This window comes from Apis cerana, linkage group LG6, assembly GCF_029169275.1.
Source record: "Apis cerana isolate GH-2021 linkage group LG6, AcerK_1.0, whole genome shotgun sequence".
NCBI lineage: Eukaryota > Metazoa > Arthropoda > Insecta > Hymenoptera > Apidae > Apis > Apis cerana.
Window position 1 is genome coordinate 10,789,859 of NC_083857.1, and position 23,009 is coordinate 10,812,867.

Below are 23,009 nucleotides of genomic sequence, written 5' to 3' on the forward strand. Positions count from 1 at the left end.
GATAATAAATCTAATATGACAGATTTTTTGCGAAACGCATTTATAATATATTATTTTTCTTTTTTTTTTTTTATTTTGTTCGAATGGAAGAAATTTTCTTCGAAAAAAGGAACTCGATAAATTAAAAAAGCCTGGGTTATAAAAGGGATGAAGTTAATAGAGTTTGGAAATTGATTTTATATATATAATTTTTTAAAAGACAGTAATAACGTTTTGTGTCTTAACATCCTATAATCTTGTTATGTATCTTGTTGTGTATACCGACTATCAAAGAAATTAGAATAGAAGATTTCACAAAGAGCCACAAGAGATTATTGATCACGACGACAAATATTGACGATGCTTCCCGCGTTGTTACTTCCTGTATTTTCATTCCTTCGCGTATTTATAGTTGCTACGTGTAAAACAAAACAAAAAAAAAAAAAAGTAGAATATACGTAAAATCAAATATTTCTCTTACAAAACGTTTGAATAGTTTTTATACCAAAATCTAGTTTTAATATCTTTGAGTCCATTTAAGAACAATAAAGAATTTCCATAAATTTAGAGATGTTTAGAATACAGGATCTAAGAGTCGTGAGAACGAAAACTAGATTTCTCGATAATTTTGTCAGCGAAATGAAATTTCTTCCTCGAAATCGAAGCGGTCTCTCCTAGGTCTCTCCCCGTTATTTTCTACGCGACTGTTTCGACACACAACTCGATAAAACAAATAAACGATCGAGAACGTGACCGGAAATCGAATTCAACGAAATAAAAGCGACTTTCCTTACTGGATTAAACAGCGGGAACGACGAAAACCGAGCAATTCTAATTGCAAAAACAACTTGAACGTGTCGCGCGCGTGTATTTATACAATAATCCAATACACGTTGGTGGAGATATGTGTGTGTGTACACATCGGAAGAAGGAAGCATTGGAAACGTAGTTTTTGCGCGAAACACAAATTTGTTGGAACGGGGAAACATTAGATGCGAGGAGGGAAGAAAAGAAGAAAGAAATCTGTGCTTTCTCTGTCTTTCTTTTTATTTCCTCGGTTGCTTGCTAAAAAGATCTTAATTTAATGGCTTGTTTCTTTTAACGCCCTGTTGCCTACATTGTTTCTTTATTGCGTTAATGCGAGAAGAAAATGAGAGAAAATGCAGAAAGTTAGTAGTTGTGAAAGCTACTTTTATCCAATTTATTTAATTTTCTATTTATATATCGCCTAATAAGATAAAACCTCGAATGGAATTGTTTAGATCCATTTTAGATCCACTTCGAATATATTTTGAAATATTTTCAAAAAATTCAGGATACCCTGTACTTACGATAATAAAAATCTTTCAAAGTAATATTTTTTTTTCCGCCAATATTCGAACGAATATTCATCTTGCCTGCATTTCCAAAATATTCTCAAACGGTGAATAACTAAAAATAGAAAAAAAGTATGGAGGGAAATATTCAAAATTTCGACAGAGCATGTAACGAACTCGCAGCTTATTACTTACCATCGTTTGCATCGGATATATGGTAACTTTTACACGAGGGACAAATAACAACTCGCGAGTGCGCGAACATCAAAGCCGATTAAACGCTTTCAGCCGCGACACCATGTAAATTTACAGACGCACACAGATTGTAACATCGAAAACCGAATACGATCGGTAATACGCTATAGATGACACACAGAAACTTTACCATTGCACGGAAACTTGTTAATCCACCCATTTACATTCAATTCTAATTTTTATTCCGTTCTAAAAAGCTTCTTCTAAAAATCTTTGGAAAAAATGTAAAAATTTTTATCAGAAAGAAATGCAAGAAATTTTATTTCCTTGGAACACGATCCCGTTTGTACATAAAGGGGTTGAACCGAATTCTCGTCGAATTACGAATAATAATAATATAAGTATGTCGATATAGCGTGTCGTTTAATGCGCGATGACCTTAATTCTCGAGAGCACGCAATCGTGAAAGTGGAAAGAATGGGTGTAGAGGGCAGGTAGATAAATAAAATTTCGTGAACTACCCTAGTTGATGTCCGTGCGGATCTCATTCACCATCGCGTAGGTCTCTCGAGTCCAGGTATAAGTAGAAACAATAACCAATCAATTAACTATACTCCTACCTCTGCGTACTATCTACCTCTTCAAGGACCGAAGAAGGGAATTCCTACCATACCGAGTGTCTTTGGAAGATAGCCAGTTCGATCCTAACGGTGGTAACAAGAACACGCGTGCGTGCGTGGGTGTAGAGAATGCGAAAATTCTTCTAAAAATAGATTACGATGGTGCTCGAGAAAAATATTGAGTATAAACGGGATCGAAAATATTTTCGATGTCATTAATAATTCAATGCCTATTTGTCGTAAATAAATATAATATTCGCGTATTTATAAAGCTTATTTATCGAAAATTATTGATTTATCGGTTACGATACGCAAATTTGAACGAGTAGCAGCGTCGTACGCTGTGCAGATGTTGATTTCGAGTTGACATTTTTTTTCCTTTTCAATAACTAAAAATATATTTCGATACATGCACCGTTAGTTCCAAGGATTCGACGTTATACTTTCTTGTAACGCGATCCTCGAAAATCTGTGTACAAACTATGCAGCGTGCTGGCACAAATCCGGGTGGACGCGTGGTGTGGAATATCTGAATAATACAGTCGCGATATTGTGTTTAAATTGCGGCTATATCGCAGCGTCTGACTTCTATTTGAATATTTGACGCACGTGCCGCGTGTTTTCGTGTCTATATATATATCTATAACAAAATGTGTGGATAGTATAAATCAAATATAGAATGCACTATACATGACCAGTTGCAGAGGTTGACTTATGCTCCGTTTGGATGTTTGAATTGCGAATCTTTACGGATCGCCGGATCGCGTAAGTTAAACAAAAATATTTCTCTTGCTAATTCGTATTCCGAATAATAATAAATAATGATCAGATCTCGTATGCTCTCGTAAAGTAAGCTTGGGTCTTTCTTGTATTCCATTAGGCTTATTGAAAACGTTATTTCGTTAGTGTGAAAAAGTATGACGGCTCTGTAATAGAAGAGAAGTGTAAGATAAGTGGATTACAAAGAATCGAAGAGGAGGTAACGAGTGGGGCCAATTTTCCGATACTTCTAATTGACGTTCGTTTAAATCAATTAAAAAAAAAAAAAAAAAAAAAAGAAGGAGAAGAGGGAGAGAAAAAAGAGCTCTCCGTAGTAATTGGCTGAACCTTCTAAAATCTGATTTTAACCGCGCGAAAGTGGATGGAATAAAAATCGTTTCCGACGTTCTAACGAGTTTAATTATACTTTTTCCTATTCTTGTCCCGAAAAAAATAACTAATATTTATGGACCGATATTCGCAATATCCTCTTCGGGCGCGTTCATCGTCCCTCTTCCACTTTTTTTAAATATTATTTTAATCTCGACGGAATAATCTAATATGAACGAGATATGAAAATATCAGAAAATGAAAAAAATTTGATGAACGGTAAAAATATAAAAGTTCGATATTTTTGAAATAAAGAATCTATTTGAAAAAAAAAAGCGACTTGAAATATTATACGAATATTCGAATCAATTTAAATATTAATTCCCCTATGGTTTAATTTATTTTCCGAATCCGTTAAAAATATCTTTTTCATAGATATTACGAAAATTCTTATTTCATTCGTGTATTAATATAGATAATATAGGAAATATAATATAATGGTGATAAAAAAAATTGGAACTCATGGAACGAAAATCGTGATCGTTTTAAATTTAATTCGCTCGAATCTAACCATCGATTCCCTCGCAGATTGTACATATCGAAGGAAATTCTTCAAAGGGGTGTGCCATAACACGGAACCATTTAAATTACCCTTCTCGAGGAGCAAATCGCGTTAAAAACAGAGAAGCTTTTGATCCATTGCCAGTCCATCCACTCCCCTCCCCTATCCCTTCACGAGATACTCGAGATAAATTAAAAGCCTCGTATTAGGTATGAGATCTCGTTGAATGGAGAGAAAGGGAGGGAAAGTGGAGTAGGGCGAAGGTGGATAAGGTGGATAATCGAGGATATCATCGCGGTGATCGAATTCGATTTGCAACGTGCGAGGGTTGGGAAGCGGGCCAATTGAAAATAGTTCGATTTCAATCTAACCTCATCATCGGGGACTTCGATGCTCCTGAATAAACACCGACTTTTCCTCGCGCACGCGAATCAATTCAATGGAATAACCGAGGCGTGTTTAAGGGGGAGGGGGAATTCGAGCCGAGTAGAAAAGGACCACCATCGTTGAGCCCCTCTTATGGGTTGCCGGCGCGAAAATTCGAACTGGGAAAAATCGGGCGAGAAGAAAGGAAGCAAGTCAAGGGCCGTCGACTTTTCTATCCGGTTGAATAAAAAGCCGCGCGACAAGCAAACGAGATGGAAACTCGCCGCTTTCTTCTCGGCGTACGCCCGTATCGTATTCCGGTTTAGCCGCGAGGAAGGAACCGTTGGAAAATCTTGTTGCGCGTATCTATCGATAAAGCACCCACCCGACTTCTTACTCGATGCAAGAATTCTCTACGTCACTTCGAGAATTCTCACGCGATAAACTCACCCGTAATAATCCTGTATTTATCGAACAACCGGTTATCCTCTTATATCTTTTCTTTTTGGTTAACCATCGAATAGAGTTCTCCTCTTTTATCAATTTTTCGTTACGTTCGTAAGTACATACTTTTAAAATAAAGCAAAAGTTCGTTCGTCGTCACGATCATCATTTACTTAAAAAAGGAAGAATTATAATTGATCAAAATAAAGATTCTTGAAATTGTGATGACACGGAAAATATCAAAAAAAAAAAAAAAGAATACGTCTTATTAATTAAATTAAGAAAATTATTTCATATCAATTCTACTGACACGAAGATTAAACAGAAACGCAAAAAATGTGATCGTATATCTATGTATACGTATCGACGAAGACCAATGCAATAATTGTATATCAAAAAAAAAGAAAAAAAAGAAAAAAGAAAAATTGTAAAAACAAACAGAAACAAAAGGTACAAAACTATTATGGTCGATGTATTGTTTGGTGTCTAGCGATAGAAGCTCGCGCCATTAGACCGCGTTGTGTTTCGACTCCGACAAATATTTGCCAACGTTGTAACGGGAAGAGTGACATAGAACACTGGTGTGTGTACACAATGGAAAAACTAGACTTCGCGATATAGGGATCGATAACCATGACGGTTATTTATATCACGCTCGTTAATCCGTGGAGCGAATCCGATAATGCGTATAATTCGGGTAGATCGTTGCCAAGGTTGCTCGAATAACCGGCGCAAGATGGACGACGTCGAAAAGCGTGATGTCGTCCAATCTGCCAGGCTGACGGCACGAACATCTGTAACACGGCCGCGTTAGGAAGAGACATGTGAGATATACGGCGGGGTCTCTGTGATTGTCGTATGCCGTCCCAAAGCGAGGAAAAATCTGTTTTGAACGAAAATGGTTAAAGAGGAAAAATGGAGCGTGTTCGTTGAAAATTTTATCGGTTATCGTGTCAACGCGATACGGTGTCGTGGAATTATCGTCGTTCGGAATATTGGAAAGATGGTAGAATAAAACGATCAAGGAGGTGAACACGTGGAGGTTACGTGTCGTATTTTTACTTAGGATACGAGTTTATAATAATGAAGATAAGATAAAAGTTTTTTAAGTCGGATGGAAATTTATTTATGAACGAGTATTTAATACGATGTATTATAATAATTTTGTAGAATATGAGGAGAGCGATATAACGATTCCTATATTTTATTCTATTATTTGGGACGAAGGGAAAGTTTCAGTGGCGTACTGAAAATACATTGCACGTGTTAACTGATGAACGTGACTGAAACGTGAATGATCATATGAGTTTTGCAAAGAATAAAAGCGTCTACTATCAAAAGAGTTGCTTTTGCACAAAAGCTTTGTAATTTCCGTTTGCTTTACTTCGTCGAAAAGGCGCGAAGCATCACTGTTCAACACGAGATATTCACTAATCACTAGCTCTTTGGAAGACAGAACTTTTCATGCTTTCCAGACAACAGCGTTATGTCAAGCAATACTATTGTTCATTATCGTGCATTGAATACTTTTATATTTTTATTACGTCCTTAATTCTCGTATTTTTTTTTTTTTTTTTTGCGATAACACTTTAATTTCTGTATGCATTGCATTTTTATTGTTTATATATATGTATTCAATATAATTCTTTATAACAGAGGTATTTTTCTTCTTTGAGAGAATATTATGATTTACAAACATTATTTTGCCATTTTTAATGCCATGAACAGCATCGACAAATTCTTAAGTAGATAACGTAGTTGAGAAGTTATGGAGAAAGGAAATGAGAATTAAAAACTTTCCTCTGCTCAAAGCGAAGTCTATCAAACTTGTGTTTAATGAAGTAATTATATATTTTAATTAAAAATCTTCTTGGAAACTCAAAAAAATTCCAATACTACATTAATATTAATTCAGTACATCTTATATTCTTATTATAAATTTCTATATATAAATAATTTTACTTCCCAGTATAATAAAAATACTACGTAATAAAAATAAAAAACTTTTAACGCGTATGCAGTTAAGATAAAAATAAACATATGCAAATACATTCTTTCTATATCCGCTCTTTATAAATATTTTTCCCTAATCCCTTCCCATTACCAGTTGCTTATCCTCAAAAAGATTTATGCACACTCGGAATCGCAAGTTAACCTCTCCATACACGTCGGTCATTTTCCTCATCGTGCTCGAAAAATCTCCTCTGATCGCTGTCACACGGTCACGGCCAACGAGCACGACCACTCGAACATAAACATCTCACGATTTCTCATCCGGCGAATAACTAAACAGGGAGGAAAAAGCTCTTATTCTTCTCGTTTCCTAATGGTTATGGGTCTTGCGAGACTCCTGCGGCGCATAAGTATGCATTTCTACATCTTATTACACGTATAAAGTATCCGGTTTAACGTCGCGCTTTATTCTTCTTTAATTTTCCCCATTCGCTCTATCCTTCTTCTTCCGTCATCTTCTGAGAACCGCCGCTGGCGGCGCCACCATCTCCTTCTTATTATCCTTCCGCCACGTTTCGTTCGTTCCACGGTTTCGTTCGCTTTTGTTCCACGATAAGGAGCAACGGCTTGCTCCTCCTGACCTCTTTCTTTCCCTTTTCGAGCCGGCAGAAATAATTTAATTCGTATTACGGCCGTTACGGAGAAGGCAAGAAAAGCAGCGCGTTGCCGGCGCGTAGACGTTTCGCATTTGAAATCGAGAGAAAAAAGGGGGATCCCGCGTTAGGTTGGTTACCGGCCCAGCCTCTGCTGCCGCTGCTGGGAGGGGTGGGTGGCTCTTTTCACGCGGCGAAGAAATAGCCTGAAAGAAAAGGGAGCTGCGGTTCTTGCCTCGTTATAGACGTTGCAGACTGAGATGTTGAGAGAATTCCTTCTTGATGGAATATGTCGAAAATAGAAGATTTTTGAATGCGGCGGTAGGTTTCGTGGTGGTGCATTTCCGTGTATTTGTAAATGTGCCAACCGCAGCGATAAAGTTTTGTTCCATTGCTGCTCTGTATATGGGTTTTGTAGAAGTTGTAAGATACGAAGTCTTCGTTTCCTTTGAGCTAACTTAATTTTCAATTTTTCCTCCTTTGTTACTTACTATTCCTTTTCTTTTGCTTGCAGTTTAAAAGGGAGGCTCTGACAATAGAAAGCTAGCGTCATTGTTTGAAATTTTTATTGTAAAATATGTTATTGGAGAGAACGAGCACGAGTGCGAGATAGTGCAATTTCAAAAAATACATTTTAAGAATTGAAAAGAAATATTTGAAAGAGATATATGAATTTTTCGATACGATTATTTTATTCGTCGTTTAATAGTTATGATAGGAAATAGTTGTACGTTTATACATAGGAAATATCAAATGTGCAGAAATATGCAGAAATATCCAAAATAAACAAGTTTTTATTTAGATTGCATTTCTTTAGTTCTGTTTATGGAAATATGAATATGCACGAACATTTGCAGTGTAGTTATGAAACAAGCTACATATAGATTTTATCACTTTTTTATCGGTCATCAGATATTTAAATTTCTTTCAGAAAAAAAAAAGAAAAGTAAAAAATATCTATTTTTATCATTTATTGAATGCTCGATTCCTTTACCTATAATAATTGTCAAGCACTTTATTTCAAATTCAATTCCCCGTGAAATAGCACAGTTATAAAACAACTGAAACTAATATATATATATATAATAGAATGGAAATACCTTCGCATGACAATAATTGGTTTCATGATATCCATCGACGAAATTAATAAGAGAATTCGGAACAAGCTGTGTATCTTTTTCAATGACAGCCATTCTCGATAGTAAATCACGATAATTAATTATCAAGATGCAGCAAAACTGATGTTTTTGCTACAAAGAAAAAACGTATTCATGCTTAATTTTTCCATTTGATAACGAGAAATAATTTATTTAATTATTAATCGCGAAAAGATGAATCGAAATTTCTTTTCAATTAATAGTTATCTTTTTCGTATTTTCTTTTTTTGTGTATTCTTCTTTTATTGTGTGATGATATATTAGGAACTAAAAGTTGCTGAAATTGAATGGAAAAATTAAAGAATGAAAAAAAAGTATACAATAGATAAAAAAGGATGAAAATTGAAAATGAAAAAAAAAAAAAATTAATTTTCTCTTTATATTCATTTCAATTAAGTAATATCAAGGTATGTGTCTATATAAATAATGTCATTATGCGACTATATAATATTACTTTTTTATGCAAATGCACGATTATAAGAAAGCTTTGATCGAGCAACGCACGGTTGGACGATAATTATTAAAAATTATCAAAGTTCTACAAATGTTGATGAATCTTGAATAATTAATGATTCTAGGAAAATTACTAGAGAACGCTGAAGAGAAGTTGTGCGCTGCATTATACATATCGTATGTATAATAAAATCAGTGTGTTCAATGTGAATAACACATAAAATCACATCTTACAGTTTTCATTCTCGAATGATTAAAAATTCCATATTAAACGCAATTTTAATATCGAGTCGTTCGATCAATTTTTTCCCGCCCTCTATTAACATTCTTTGATCAATCAATCTGAATGTGCAAGATAAATTATGAAACTAATAGAAAGTCTTTATCGTCGTAAAATCTTCAATGTGAGAACGAATAGATTTTTTTAAGTTTAAAAAACATGAAAAATCATCAGATAAATCTTTCTTTTATGCTTAATAACATAAATTTATTTTAATAAACAAATAATATCTCGAAAACTTTATTCAAAATTAATTATTCATTTCAAAACTAATTTTTCGAATTTCGTATCGAATTCTTCAAAAATTTTCCACATCAATAAAATATTTCATTAAAATCGGTACAATCTTTCTCAGAATTCGATTTCTTACGAGTTTCGTAACAATTTATACAACGACGAAAAATATTTTCTTCGATATTTCATCGGGACGAAGAGATTCGACTTTAACTCTTCTTTTTTCCCGAAACACTCGGATTCCCCTAATCGTATATCTTTTTCTCCGCACCGCGTAGCAATCGAATTATAGGAGGCGCGTGTGAAATTTATCGAAGATGACAAGCTCCAGATGACAAATTAGATTACAACACGAGACAATGTATCAACGTGTCCCGAGCAAATGGCCGAACTTTTAGGGCGCGCACAATTGCCCATAAAGGCATGCAACCCGCCCAAACTCTCTCGACTTAAGAAATCTTTATCTTTTTTCCTCGTGCAAAAATGTTTTACAAGATTTAAATTTTTCATTTGATCGTAAGATTTATTCTTTCATCGGGGTGGAAAAGATGCAGCACGGTTATAAAATTTGGAAGAAGTTAAAGTTTACGAAAGTTTTAAGACGAAAATACGTAACTTGAGATATGTTTCTGAGATCATTTTTGAGCGAGTAAGATTTTTGCAAATGACTTTTTGCAAAGTCTGAGATGAGAGATACTTCTATAAACGTTTAACAGGATCGTTTGGATCATCGTCCCTTAACTTTAACGACTTTAAACTTACGACTACGATATATCGTTTCTACCTAACGATTTTAGTGAAGTTGATACAAACTTGGGAGAGAATGTTTGGAGAAAGCGGAGAGAAAAGTAAGGAAGAAGGAAAACGAAGTCTGTTTAAAAGAACTGGACAAATGAATGGTCAAGCCTAAGACAAAAGATTTATTTGGAGCGGAGAGAACATGTGGGGAGAAAGATTGCTGGAAATTTCGGTGATTGCTTAGGCGGAATAAACCGAGCGTGTCTGCGAAAAATATTTATGGCATGAGACATCTGGTTGACAGACGTTATGTTATGGATATTTTCCCTTGCACTTTGCCGAAATGATGGTCCTCAAGATTTTATGAAGTTTTGTCGCTTATGAAACCCTTCGTTGCTCAATTTTCTCTCCTCGATCTCGAGGATAGATCTTCTCGAGGATAAATAATCTTAAAAACACAAACGAGCGAAACGATTTGCGATTTATAGCGAATCGATGATTGAACGGTCGTATATATATGGCATATTAGCTTGGTTATTTTTTTTTCTGCGAGAGTATAAATAATTTTAATGAAGATTAACTGAAAATATACTTTTCATAATATATTAATTAAATTCTTTTATATGTTAATACTATTTAAATACACAAATATATATTCGAGGTATTCGAGGGAAAAGAATGGTCCCTCTCTTCCAATTCAGGGACACAAACGGCAGCAAGGAAAAAACTGCAATAAGAGTAGAAGTAATTCAAGCGTCCGTAAGGGAAACGTAAAGTATGCACCACTGCACGTCTTTAGAATATTAAACATTTTCGGTTTGGTATAGGTGTGCGTGCCTCTGGAACTTGGGTTTAGATTACTCTCGTAAAATTTGTCTCCTCGCTCCCCTTTTGATTTTGCCTTATAAACGAATGCTTTCGCCATTCCTTGAAAACAGTCGATTATAAGAAGAGGCGAGGGGTGAGGATCCTTGAAAGACCTCGAGTCTTTGCCAGCTCACGTCCAATCAGGCTCGATCGATAATTCTCAGATGGTATTCGTGATAGCGCATTCAATTAATACGGCTGCGAAAGTGGAAGCACTTTGTTATGACTTTGGACAATATCCGCGACTCTCCTATTGCATGTCGTACTATTGTACGGATTCTGGTGGATTATCGGTTGTGGAAGTTGAAGTGGTTGTAATTTAACGGTTCCAAAGTCTTGACGATAATTTCTGAGTTCATTTCTGATGGGAATTGGTGCTGATAAATTTTGGAGATTGAATTGAAATTCGATGGAATTGATGCTACTTTTTTTTTTTTTTTTTTAGGTGTTAAAATGTAGAATACAGAATAGAATTAGTGATACATTTTCTTTTCATTTTTTTTTTCGTAGAATGAAATTGAATTTATCGTAATTGGAAAAGCGTTCGAACGAATGTTAATTTCTATGTAATTCGATGGAGAAATTCGATAGATAAAACGAACACGTTTGTCAAACCGGCTAATTAGTATTAAATATTTGGGAAATTTTGTAGATATCATCGAAAAGAGTTATCCTATTCTGCTGTTAAAATATTTTATATTATAATTATTCGAAATATAATCTCATAAAGGATATTTACCTGAAAATATTTTATTTAATTTTTGTCTCTATATGTACATTTAATACAAATTTTACATTTTTGTTGAGTATTTGAATTTATAATTTTCATTTAAAGTAGTACGCGTAATTTCATAGGATATTTTAATTTAAAAAAAAGCATATAAAAATATTAATTTTATCGTATGAAAAAGGAAAAAGTCATTAAAGCACATAAATGAAAGTGTTCTCTTCCATTAATCATATTATTACATAAAAGGTGGATTAAAATGCAAGAAGTTTCTTATAATATAACGTGTTTAAAATTCACTCTAGCCGTATTAAGATAAAAGATAGCAGTTCTCTATTGTTCTACCTTTAATCCTTATAAACTCTTTAAACCTTTCCTCTTTAATCTTTTATCTTTTGTTGTCTCCTCGTTAACTTGTTAATTTTCTATAGTCTATTTAATTTGTTTCATTTTTTAATCCCATCATTTCAAGGATATTAACATTGCTAATTTTATATTAAAAATTTAACATTTCGGGTTAACTACTTGTCCTATATTCGCCTGAAATTTTAATATTTTAAAAAGAATTTAAAAAGAAAAAAAAAACGAACATCTTATCTACCGAATACCTCTCGTTCCTTCCTCCCGCAACAATTATGCACAACACAAACGAGATCCGCGTAAAATCTCAAAATCCAGATCCCCAAGATTTATCCCTCGGTATTAATCTGCGGTGAAAGATAGGACTGGCTATCCAAATAAATCTTCCCCAACTTCAAGAAAAAAGAGAGCTCTCCAATGGGCCTCGATTTTCTTATCTTCCTCTTCTTCTTCTTCTTCTTCTTCTTCGTGCCACGCCAATGGGTGGCACACCAGTTCCGTTCACCTGAAGTTTCTCGACGCCTGTCGTGGTTCCGTTCCAGTTCTCAAGACAAACGATCCCTCGCTTTACCGCGTCCCCATCTTTATATCGAGCGAATATAGCGAATATACCGACCCGATGTGTCATCGATTTTCAGTGGCGTTCCACGGCGAGTCACACTCGCGGAAAATTTATCGACGATCGCGCCTCCTCGATTCCAACTCGATACAGTGGACACGCATCGACCATAACACGTATCGATACGCAAACTTTTCCGTTTACCGGAATAGAGGGAGGAAGGGAGAAAGAGAATGTTATGTCGCGGTTTCCGCGAATATTCGACGCGCTAACGTTAAAATTGAAAGCGGTCGCCTCGAAAAGCGGCTTACTCCGCGCATAACTCGCGAATAGATTTCTCTGGCTGGCCTCCCTTTGTTACCATTAATAGAAAGGTTTTTTTGTTTCATTGTTTGTCGAACCGGCCGACACGGTATTCGCCCATTCCGTGTTTCCACTCTTCCATAATCGGAGGGGGAGAGGGGAGGAAAAATCGTTTCCCTTTTGTCCACGTGGATAGAATCCGCCACCGGAAATCCTCTTCGTCCTCGATGAATTATTTACGCGAGTCTAAGCTAAAAATTCTTGTCCCGAACGGGGGCAAACGAGGACTCGACTCGTGTTTGCTTATCTTCTTTCGTCGGGGGGAGGGAGTTGCTACTTCTCGAGGATTAAATTAGATGGTACGCGTGTATCGGGAGCGGCTGTGGATTCGGTGGATTACAGGAGGAAGTTGTTCCTTTCGCAGGTTGTAATTTGGGAAAGTCGATGGGTTATTTATTCCGTTATTCTTCGTGTGGAATGGAGCGGGTTATGTTCTTCGAATTCTTATCGGAGTGGATGAGATTTGTTAAAAAAGAAAAGTAGTTCGAAGAATGGAGTTTCTTAATGAAACAGTTGAATTAACGTTTTTCCAACGATTTATATTCGAGTATTCGAATTCGTAATTTAAAGTTTTACGCATAATAGTAAAAAAAAGCATGTAAAAATATTAATTTTATCGTATAAAAAAAAGGATAAAGTGATTAAACGAAAGTGTACTCTTTTATTAATCGTATTGTTACCTTAAAATGAAAAAAGTTTCTTACGATGTAACATTTGTGTAATCTTTTCTAACGTAATGCATTAAAAGCATTATAACGTAACACGATGAAATAACACGATGAAAAATCACGTTTACATTAATTTATTTCAATTTATTCGTTCTGTTATGTATTTAGCGATTAATCTCCTCCCTTTTGTTTCTGTTGCAGTACACTTCCTTGGCAAAGTGACGCTCAAGGCGGTCACGGATTTCTCGCTCCTGTCTAAATTAAGGGTAAGCGTTCCTCACATTTACATTTATACGTTAAGGTTGTGTTGCGCTCGCCCAATGACCGGTTGGAAAACAACCGGTTCAAATTTGTTCGGGGTAAGTTCGCGGCCTGGCCGTTTTCACCCCGACGGTTTTCCTACCCTGAAACGATTAAGTCGATAAATTTCAAAGTTTTCCTTCTACTCGATATCCAGCCAGGTATTCGTATTCCTGTTTACCCGCCCTGAGTTTTGCTTCTCTCTCCCTTTCTCTCTCTCTCTCTCTCTCTTTATCTCGTCTCTCGTGAAACACGAGCGGCGAGGTTGATTTTCTAAACAGTACAGCGAATTCTTTCTTTCCTACGAAGAAAAAAGAAAAGAGAAAAAAAATTAGGTAGAAAAGTAGGCAGAGAGGAGGGCTCATTGTCGGTGATTGTTTGCACAACTTGCAACTTGAAAATCGTATACGGAACTAGCGATGATATTTTTTTACACCGCGCCTCCCCCCTTTTTCAGGAAATAAGATAATCGAGAATCGCGAGCGTGCATATATGCCGAACAATTTAACCAAAGCTCGATCTAAAATTTTCTACTGGCGGGGATTGCTATCGCTGTAATGCGGTCTGCGAAATGGAATTTCAGCGAATTTTTTTCTTTGTGTCGAGTGTATTAAACGGAATATTAGCGAATATTTTTAATCGATATCTGATATCAATCTTGAATTTGAAGTATCGTATCAAAATTTTTATCTTCGTTTGTTCGTTCGTTCAGGATCAAAGATAAAGGGGGGAAAAAAAGAAATTCTAGAACGTGTTAGAAGTAAACTAAAAACATTTGTAATCCATTTTACCTGTTCACTGTATTTCTCTGTCATTTCTGATATTAATAATTTAACACGATTTTAACAGCAACGCAAATACCAAAATTAATAACCGTTATAATAACGTGTTGATTATTATTGACGAGATCTCCTCGTCAATCCGATAGCTTTCGTATCAGAAATCAAATATGACGGAACATGCTGAAATGTAACATAATATCCAATCGTGTCATTGATGAATTCAATTTAGGAGATTTGCATACCTCCTGATTTGCTACAATTCTGTTTCATCTGATAATAAAAATAACACTTTCATCCCCCATTTCTGTGATTTACCATAAGAAGCGATCTTATATGAAATGTTATTTTAAAAATGATTTCACCCCGACAAATAATATTTCGCGGAGAGGGGACAACTCGTGGTACGCGTTCTGTGAATATTTCACAGAATCAGAAGTTTCTCATTTGCGCGTGGCTGATAAACCGGAACTCTAATAGCGACGTCGAGAGATCAAAGGATCTCGTGAACGTGAAAAAAAAAAGAACGCAGGTTCTCTCAATCTTTACCTTCCAGCTTTGAAAACTAAGTTTTGCTTCTGGCTGTTCATTATGAAAAGGAAGAAGAAAATACCGCGCTTCCTTAAGATGGGATTTCGATATTCTTTCTTTTTTTCTTTTTTTTTTTTTTTTTTTACGCGGTTAAAGTTAAAAACAATAATATTATAAATTGGATTATTAAAGCAGTTCGTTATACGTGAAAATAAATATTTATCGTTTCCCTTCGTGAATATTTGTATATCTAAATAATCCGCGTTGCTACACATCATTCCACTCTTCAAAAAAGTTAATCTTACAGAGATTCAATCTCTTTCAAATTTATTAGGAGAATGGAACAACAAGCCGGGAATAAAAGATTCAAGGAGGAAGGAAATTCGATGACAGGGTCTCCTAATCAGTCAACTAGAGTTTCTGAAATTAATCTCAAGCACGTCGGATACACCTTAAGAAGTATCTTTAACGAGCTTCTGATTAACGTCGCGACGAAACGACGCGGTAGCTCGTTTCCCGGATGGTTTACACAATCATCCGGCTTATTTGAAAAGTTTACGCAATTTCGTGTCGCGACACGTGGCCTGTAAATATTCAGAAAACTTAGAACTGACGGGTGCGCCACGAGACAGGAGCGAAACTTGCGTTGCCGCGACACGATTCGATATCGGAAAGAACGTGAAGTGCATACCTGAATTCCCGATTCCGGTCTAACTTTTCTACGAATTCTTTTGTTTATCTAACTCACTTCGCCGTGATTCTTTTTCTATCTTTCCCTGTCTCTTACACAAATGCAGATCTCGTTTCTTCGAGTATCCGCCAGAGTATTCTATTCCATTTGATTTTACGAGCACGCTTTGGTTCAGCGATCGCCTTTATTCATTTCCTTTAAAATTTATTTGACTTTTGGCAATTTGGCATTTCAACTTGACTTTTCTTGGATAAAGAAATGGATTTTTCAAATGGATAAAACGCACAAAGTTTCTCGACAATTGATCAAATTTTGTATCGATTCAAAACTTCTTAAATTTCTTCTGCCTGATAAATGCTCCATTTATAAAAGAATTTTCTCTGGCAAAGAAGGAGGGGAGGGAAAGAAAAAAAATAGTAATGAAACAAGCGATGTAAAACGCGATAAAAAATATATTTTCGCGTGATTAAAGGCTCACAATTTCGATAAGGAATTACATTTCACGACAAAGAAGATTGTCGTCGATATAACGATTTCCAATGCAATTTTAACGAGATCGAGAATAATAGGGATGTTCTATTACATCATACGGCAGAAAATACTTGTTATCCTCGACGTTCACCATCCTCTTGAATTCTCACGTATTTGCATTTATAATCGGTTGGAAAAGCGAATGAAAGATAAAAGGAGAGAGATAACGAAGATAGCTGCACAAAATTTATTAATCATCTTTCCAGGCTATCCAACAATCCATTCGACATAAAAAATTTTGAAAAATTATAATATCTCAGATCTTACCAATATTATAAAGTATTTAGAATTATGAATTATTTAAATTCAATAAGTTTGAAGAGGTCACTTAAGGATGAAAAGAAATTTTGTTCCTTTGCTTTCTATTATATCTCTATATATATTTCTATTATTGATCGATTAATGTAAATTTAAATTTACATTTGCATAGTAATAAAAAAAAAAGAAAGAAGCATAGAAATATTGTTGATAAATTTTCCAAATGAAAGGATATTTTTTTAATAGTACTTTTTACTTTTTTTTACTTGTAAATCCACCCCTTTCGACTCAAGAACGAATCCGCCTCTCATATTTTTTCCTACCTCGAAAGAAAATTACCAAGAACATAATGTCATAGCAAAGGCTTTAAATCCTTGATATTACCGTCAGATAAATGACCTTGCAACCGAAGATTTACGCCAGCAGATCTCATTATCTGGCCCGTTACCATAACGTGCTCATTATCGTTTGTTCGTAATTTTCTACTTTTTTTTTTTTTTTTTTAATGAAAGATTCTCATTACGATTAAAAAGTACGATAGATCAGTCGCTGAATTTTTCATTTCATGTAATATGATCTTTGACAGCAAAGAACAAAGATCTAAGCGAATTTTTCTCTAATTACCATTCTTGGAAATTTATGTTGCAAGACTGTGAAATAAATTACGATGACCGGTGAAATTGAAGAAAATTAATGAAAATGGGGAAAGGTTTGATCCATCAAATAATCTTGTCTTTTTATGAATGTTAAATTTGTACACGCTTGTATTTTATAAGAAAATTTATAATGGTATTCCATCGTTGACCACGGTCAAATATATATATATTGTAGATCTATAATAAAGGATTGAAAGAAGAGAAAGAATAGGATAAAAAATAATGATCGTCTAATTTAAAAAAGTAAATCACATTCCATTTCTCATTTCCCGCAGAAATTGCCATTGTCACGTTATCATTTTGATACGTTGAAATTTATTAGTTTCTGGAATTGGATCAGAATTACGAAGCTTGATCCGATAAATTGAAAAGCCAACATCACTGATATTTATAAATCACTCAAAATTTCGTATCCGAGGTATAAATCATACCGATGAAAAAGTTCCACACATTTTAATTCCACATAATTCGACCGTGTTATAAAAGTATCAATTCCTCTCGAATTGAATATTCTTTAATTATATTTAAACAACGCATTTATCAAAACGACCCTGGCAGTTTTATTCTCGTATATCGTATAGTAGCAATAGTTTCGACAGATGATCTATAGAAAATTCACTCCTCTTTTTTTCTTTAATCTTCAGCGTATCTACATTCCCAATTTTTCGAAATTTGAATTTTATTAAAATCAATCCTTTTCCTACTAAAATTCTAAGTATTTATATAAAATAAATAAATACATTCGTTCGATTCGTTAAAATTAAAATTTGTTAAAATTGGATCATTTAAAAAAGATAATCCTATAATCCCACGTTTCTCTCGATATCGTTCAATTTCTACATTGAGTAACTTTTTTTTCTAAATTCGAAAAGAAAATGACGATTCTTTCTTAGACGACAAGTTATTCTTAGACGAGCTATCCTCCATACGTTCCAAGCATTTCAACGAACGGGGACAATACATCCTGTCTTTTATTACCTTCTTACAAATACTCGCTTCGTATATACTGGTTTCGATCGGACAGTTCAAGTCGATCCCCGAGGATATCCTATTAGATGAATAGAGCCGCGTAATCTTAGCAATCCGCTGATAAATACGAGTTTCCTACGGAGCACAGCTGTGTCTTGCTTTGACATCTGTGCACTTTATTATATCGCGGTGTCTATGTGTTCATACGGATAGAGAGATAGGAAGGAGAATTATAACGTCGCGCTTCAATCACGTCAATAACAAAAGCTCGCCACTATTCGTCCGATTAGTTTCGCAAGTTTCTTCGTAATGTGCACAAGTGTGTTCAAGAATTCACGGTGAAACCGGTTGTAAAATGTAAATTTTTTTTTGCGAAAGAGAATTATTATAGTTATATTGTGTCAGTGAATTCGTTATCTGAAAAATATTTTTAATAAAAGAAAAAATCGATGGTTTTGAAACAATAATATTCCATCAAATCGAATGAACACGTTTCTTTTTTTCCTAATTTTCCAAAAGATTGTAGTGATCAGTGTGTATGTCGTTTTATGTCGTCGTACGTTATAAGTAGATATTGAAGGGATAAGGAAAAAAAAAAGGGAAGAATATCGAATTTGCGATGTAATCTTCGTCTATTCGACAACAGTTGCATTTCGTTTGAATTTTACAACCTCATTATGATGTTCCCCCGATGCATAATTACGGCAACGAAATATGCAACTTTGTGTCGGTCAAATATCTTCTCTGTGGATGCGTTTGAAAATAGGGAAGCGACGTGTAATTTCGCTCGCGTAAGTATATATTTAGCTGCAAAATTATGTATTCCTTTGCCCCAAATTTCGTTTCTACGGAAATATTATATTTACTTTTGTATCAAAACCTACTTCTAAATATACTTCTGTATCATTCGTTGCGTCAAAATTCATCCACTAAAGAAAGAAAGAAAGAAAGAAAGAAAGGAAGAAACAAGCAACTAACATAACGTTTCATCATCCTCTCGTAAATCAAGATTAACTCTTCGAGAAACTAACGAAAAAAGCAGCACCCCATTTTCAACTTCCATAAACTAAACAACATCAGAAAGAGTTTCGGCAAACACGGGGAACGCATTACGTATTTCTTAATGCACACAACGAGCCATGTTGTTTTCACCACCCTATTCATTCCCAATTAACACAAATCTCAACGTGTTACCAGAAAAATTTCCCCCTTGCCTCTAACCCTTTCTATATAAACTTATTCGAGTAAATACATGGGAAAAGGGTGGATAGGATCGCCGAAAAGAGGAGCTATATGATGACCCATATGATCCTCCATCTGCGTAAATACATATAGGTATACGTGTGCGTGTTCCCTTGGCGCGACATCGTTCTTCCTTAGAAACCTCCCCGGAGACGGTTGTATCTCGTAATCACAAGCAGTATTCTGCCGTTTCCCTATATTCGTGTGCGCACATGGTTGCGTTCCGTGCGTGTGGCCAAACACACGTCGAGAGGTTTAGTTACATAAAGGGTGTCGTCCCGTGAGGGGGGAGGCAGCAGGTGTAATATCGACTCCTCACCCATATTAATATCCTGCTTCGAGCCTTCTGGGGTGCCGTCTTGGTTTTCCCCATATCCCTGTCGTATTACAGGAATACGAGCCTGTAACCAGAAGCGGGCGTAATGGCGGAGAGCCTGCGCCCCTACCGCCATCTACGCACGTTTCTTCATTATACCCATTTCGCACATGCGTTTGCGGACGTTTATGTACTATTATATAGTTTGTTGATTTATACAAAGCGAAGGTGGAATATCTGCAGGATTATTTAATGATCAATGGATGGATTTGTTTGAATGAACGTGCATGGTTTGAAACGATTTTTATCACTTTTATTAAAAAAAAAGAAAATGGTTTTTCAAAGTGGTTTTGATAAGTAGTTGTGTAACTTCTTCGTGAGTAACGTCGTTATCTTTCGGTACAATGGGGTTCGTATCGTTCCTTCTTTTAAAATAATACATTAATTGCCTCAATCGTTAATACGATAATTAATTAATATCATAAAATTGAAAGCAAAACGGGAAGATTCATCGAGCACATTACATCGAGATTTTATTATATTAATGAAATTAATTAAATTATACTCCTCAAATACACTTTTTTTCGAGAAGGATGGTTATTCCATTTAGTTTTCAAAATCAATAAAGGGGAAAAAAAGAACGTGGAAAGATATCACTTATTTTATGACTCACCATTTATGACATAAATTATAAATACGACTTTCCCCATCGTGTTATGGATATTATGAGATTAGAATCGAGATAACAACCCCTGTTCTATTAACGACCACGTTTGCCCTTTCGAAAAGGGATCGTGGGCTCACGTGGTCATAAAAATTTGTCGAGTTCGCGCAGACAAAAAATATGGGAATAATTGCGGAAGTATTTCGTGCAGGGGTCGGCGGCTACGTATTATCAACGTACGTATTATTCGTATTATTCGAACGGAGCCGGCGTCGGCGGTATCGATATTCATTCGTAATTAAGTATTAACAGCTTATCGGTGGAAAGTGACCCCGCGTGGAGAGTTCAAACTTCCCTTCGCGCTTTGTCCGCCGCCTCTGCCCGTTTCTCATTTATAATTAGAAAGTCGATTACGCGGCGCCTTTACCATAACGATACGATCCCTCTTAAAAAAATAATTCCAATTCTTTTCTGGAAGCATAAATGAAATATCTATACACTTGTATTTTTAAATTCAAACGTTCTTTTAAAAGAGAAAGAGAGAGAGAGAATGATTTAACATTAAAAATATTAATAACAATATCGATTATTTCCAAAAGCTTAAATATTAGGCAAGGATTACTTAATTATCCGGAAGTAAAATATCATCGATCCTTCATTATTCTTCGACAGGAGAATGTAGCTCGAAACGAGGTGAACGTTCGCGCGTGACATGTACCCGGTCGAAAAATGATCAAATTATGAAATATCTTTCGAACCCTTCCATAGTGCATCGATCGTTCGATACTCCTCTCTATTTTTCGATACCACTCACGTTGAACACGGAGAATATTCATTATTGGATGAATAACGTATTTTCTATCGTTAATATACAGCGGTCCATTAATTTTCGCCTGGGGCTACAATTATCTCCCGGATCGAAAGCTTCCCCGATTTTTAACGGAACATTTCGATTCCAGGGATACGCGTTGCCTCCCACTGGCCAATGAAAATATTAAAGTACCGAAAATCGTGGATTTTTTGGTCGATGAAATATCAACGAAGTCTGGATGATATTTGAATTCCGCTTCTGTCGGTGACGCGATGTGTTTTGGCCTTTTGAAATCGGCTCTCCCTTTTCTCTGAAACAGAAACGTTTCCATTGTTTTTGCATTCGCTGCGTACGTGATAAACGACCGTTGTGGTGTGTTTAATTATTGGATGTGGGATGTGAAATGGTTATTCGTGTATGGTTCAAAGTTATGAGCGGAGATATTGCTTTTTCTGAATTTTTTCGTTTTATCTTTTTTTTTTTTGTTGAGTTAGAAATATAAATGAATTTTTTCTACAATTCTGAGATAATTGAAAATAAATTGTAAACGGAATTTTTGTGTATTTTCGATGTTAAAAAGTTGTGAGAAAAATTACAATCGTATTCATAAAATTTTAATCATTTTTTTTTTTTTTTTGGAAATTTACATTCAATCGATATAAAATTTGTTATTTTATTATCGCAACTTTATTTTGCAACATAAATTTTAACAAAATGGACAATAATATAATTAATTATTATTTTGCTTCTTAATAATATATTAATATTTTGTTTCAAATAAATGTATACTCTTCATCTACGAGAAATTTACAATTTGGAAGAATAGAAGGACTCACTTTAGGGATGATAAGTTTCAATTCTCAAGAGACATCTCGATCCTTTATTGAATGTAAATCTGATAAAAGAAAATTGCAAAAAATAAGAATCAATTTTAAAACACATCCCAAATATAAATTGAAAAATACCTCTCTGAAACCTCTCTAATTCTTAAATCTAGTTTTCCTTTTCTCTATATTTCCCATTTAATTTCCACGCCGACTCTTCCCTAAAACTCATCCTTTTTCCCCTCCAAACTATTATTTCCGATTACCAATTTATGTTTCACGAGATTAAATCGATGATATGTGGCGGAAACACGATGTTCGAGCGAAATAATATAATCACACGAACACAGGAACCGAAACTCTCAGTTTCTCCATGGTTCACTTTCGACCGACCACCGATTTGTATCCCGAGCAGGCAATTTAGTAAAAACTTTTCCACTGGTGCCGTTTCGTTATTACGTCCCTGGTGGTGGATCCACTTCGAAACTGAATCTTCCCCAAGTTCTCGTCCTAACTGGAATATAATGTACCGTATATAAACGACGACCACCTCCAGGAGAAGGATCCCTCAATGGATCTCTTCTCCTGGAATCGATTCCACTCCTCCCTCGCCCCCTCACGAATAATTACCACAAATTTATTTCGCTCGTGGCTTCGAGATCAGTTTCCAGTTTCGTGACTATGTATGAAAATATTCTCGATCGAAGTTTCGCTTAATACAAGGAACAAACACTCTGCAACATTTTTTTTTTTTTTTTTTTTATGTCATCTAGAAGGAAAAGAATCGATCGAGTGTGAAGCTGTGAAGACTTTTTAAAAAATTTTTTTCGTATTATATCGAGATATAATATATA

General features: G+C 35.2%; 1 protein-coding gene across 9 annotated transcripts in view; it reads left to right on the plus strand.

The window, feature by feature from the left end:
• The window catches only part of LOC107993834 (leucine-rich repeat-containing protein 24), a 314,678-nt gene that overhangs the window by 277,081 nt on the left and 14,588 nt on the right, over positions 1-23,009 (plus strand). For 8 of the 9 annotated variants that reach the window (XM_062076331.1, XM_062076329.1, XM_062076336.1 and 5 more), the window contains one exon: positions 13,785-13,849. The gene's annotated coding sequence lies outside the window, so the exon portion shown is untranslated. Of the gene's footprint in view, positions 1-13,784; positions 13,850-18,314; positions 19,090-23,009 lie in introns of those variants that run through there. The other variant, XM_028664776.2, reaches the window with a different exon arrangement.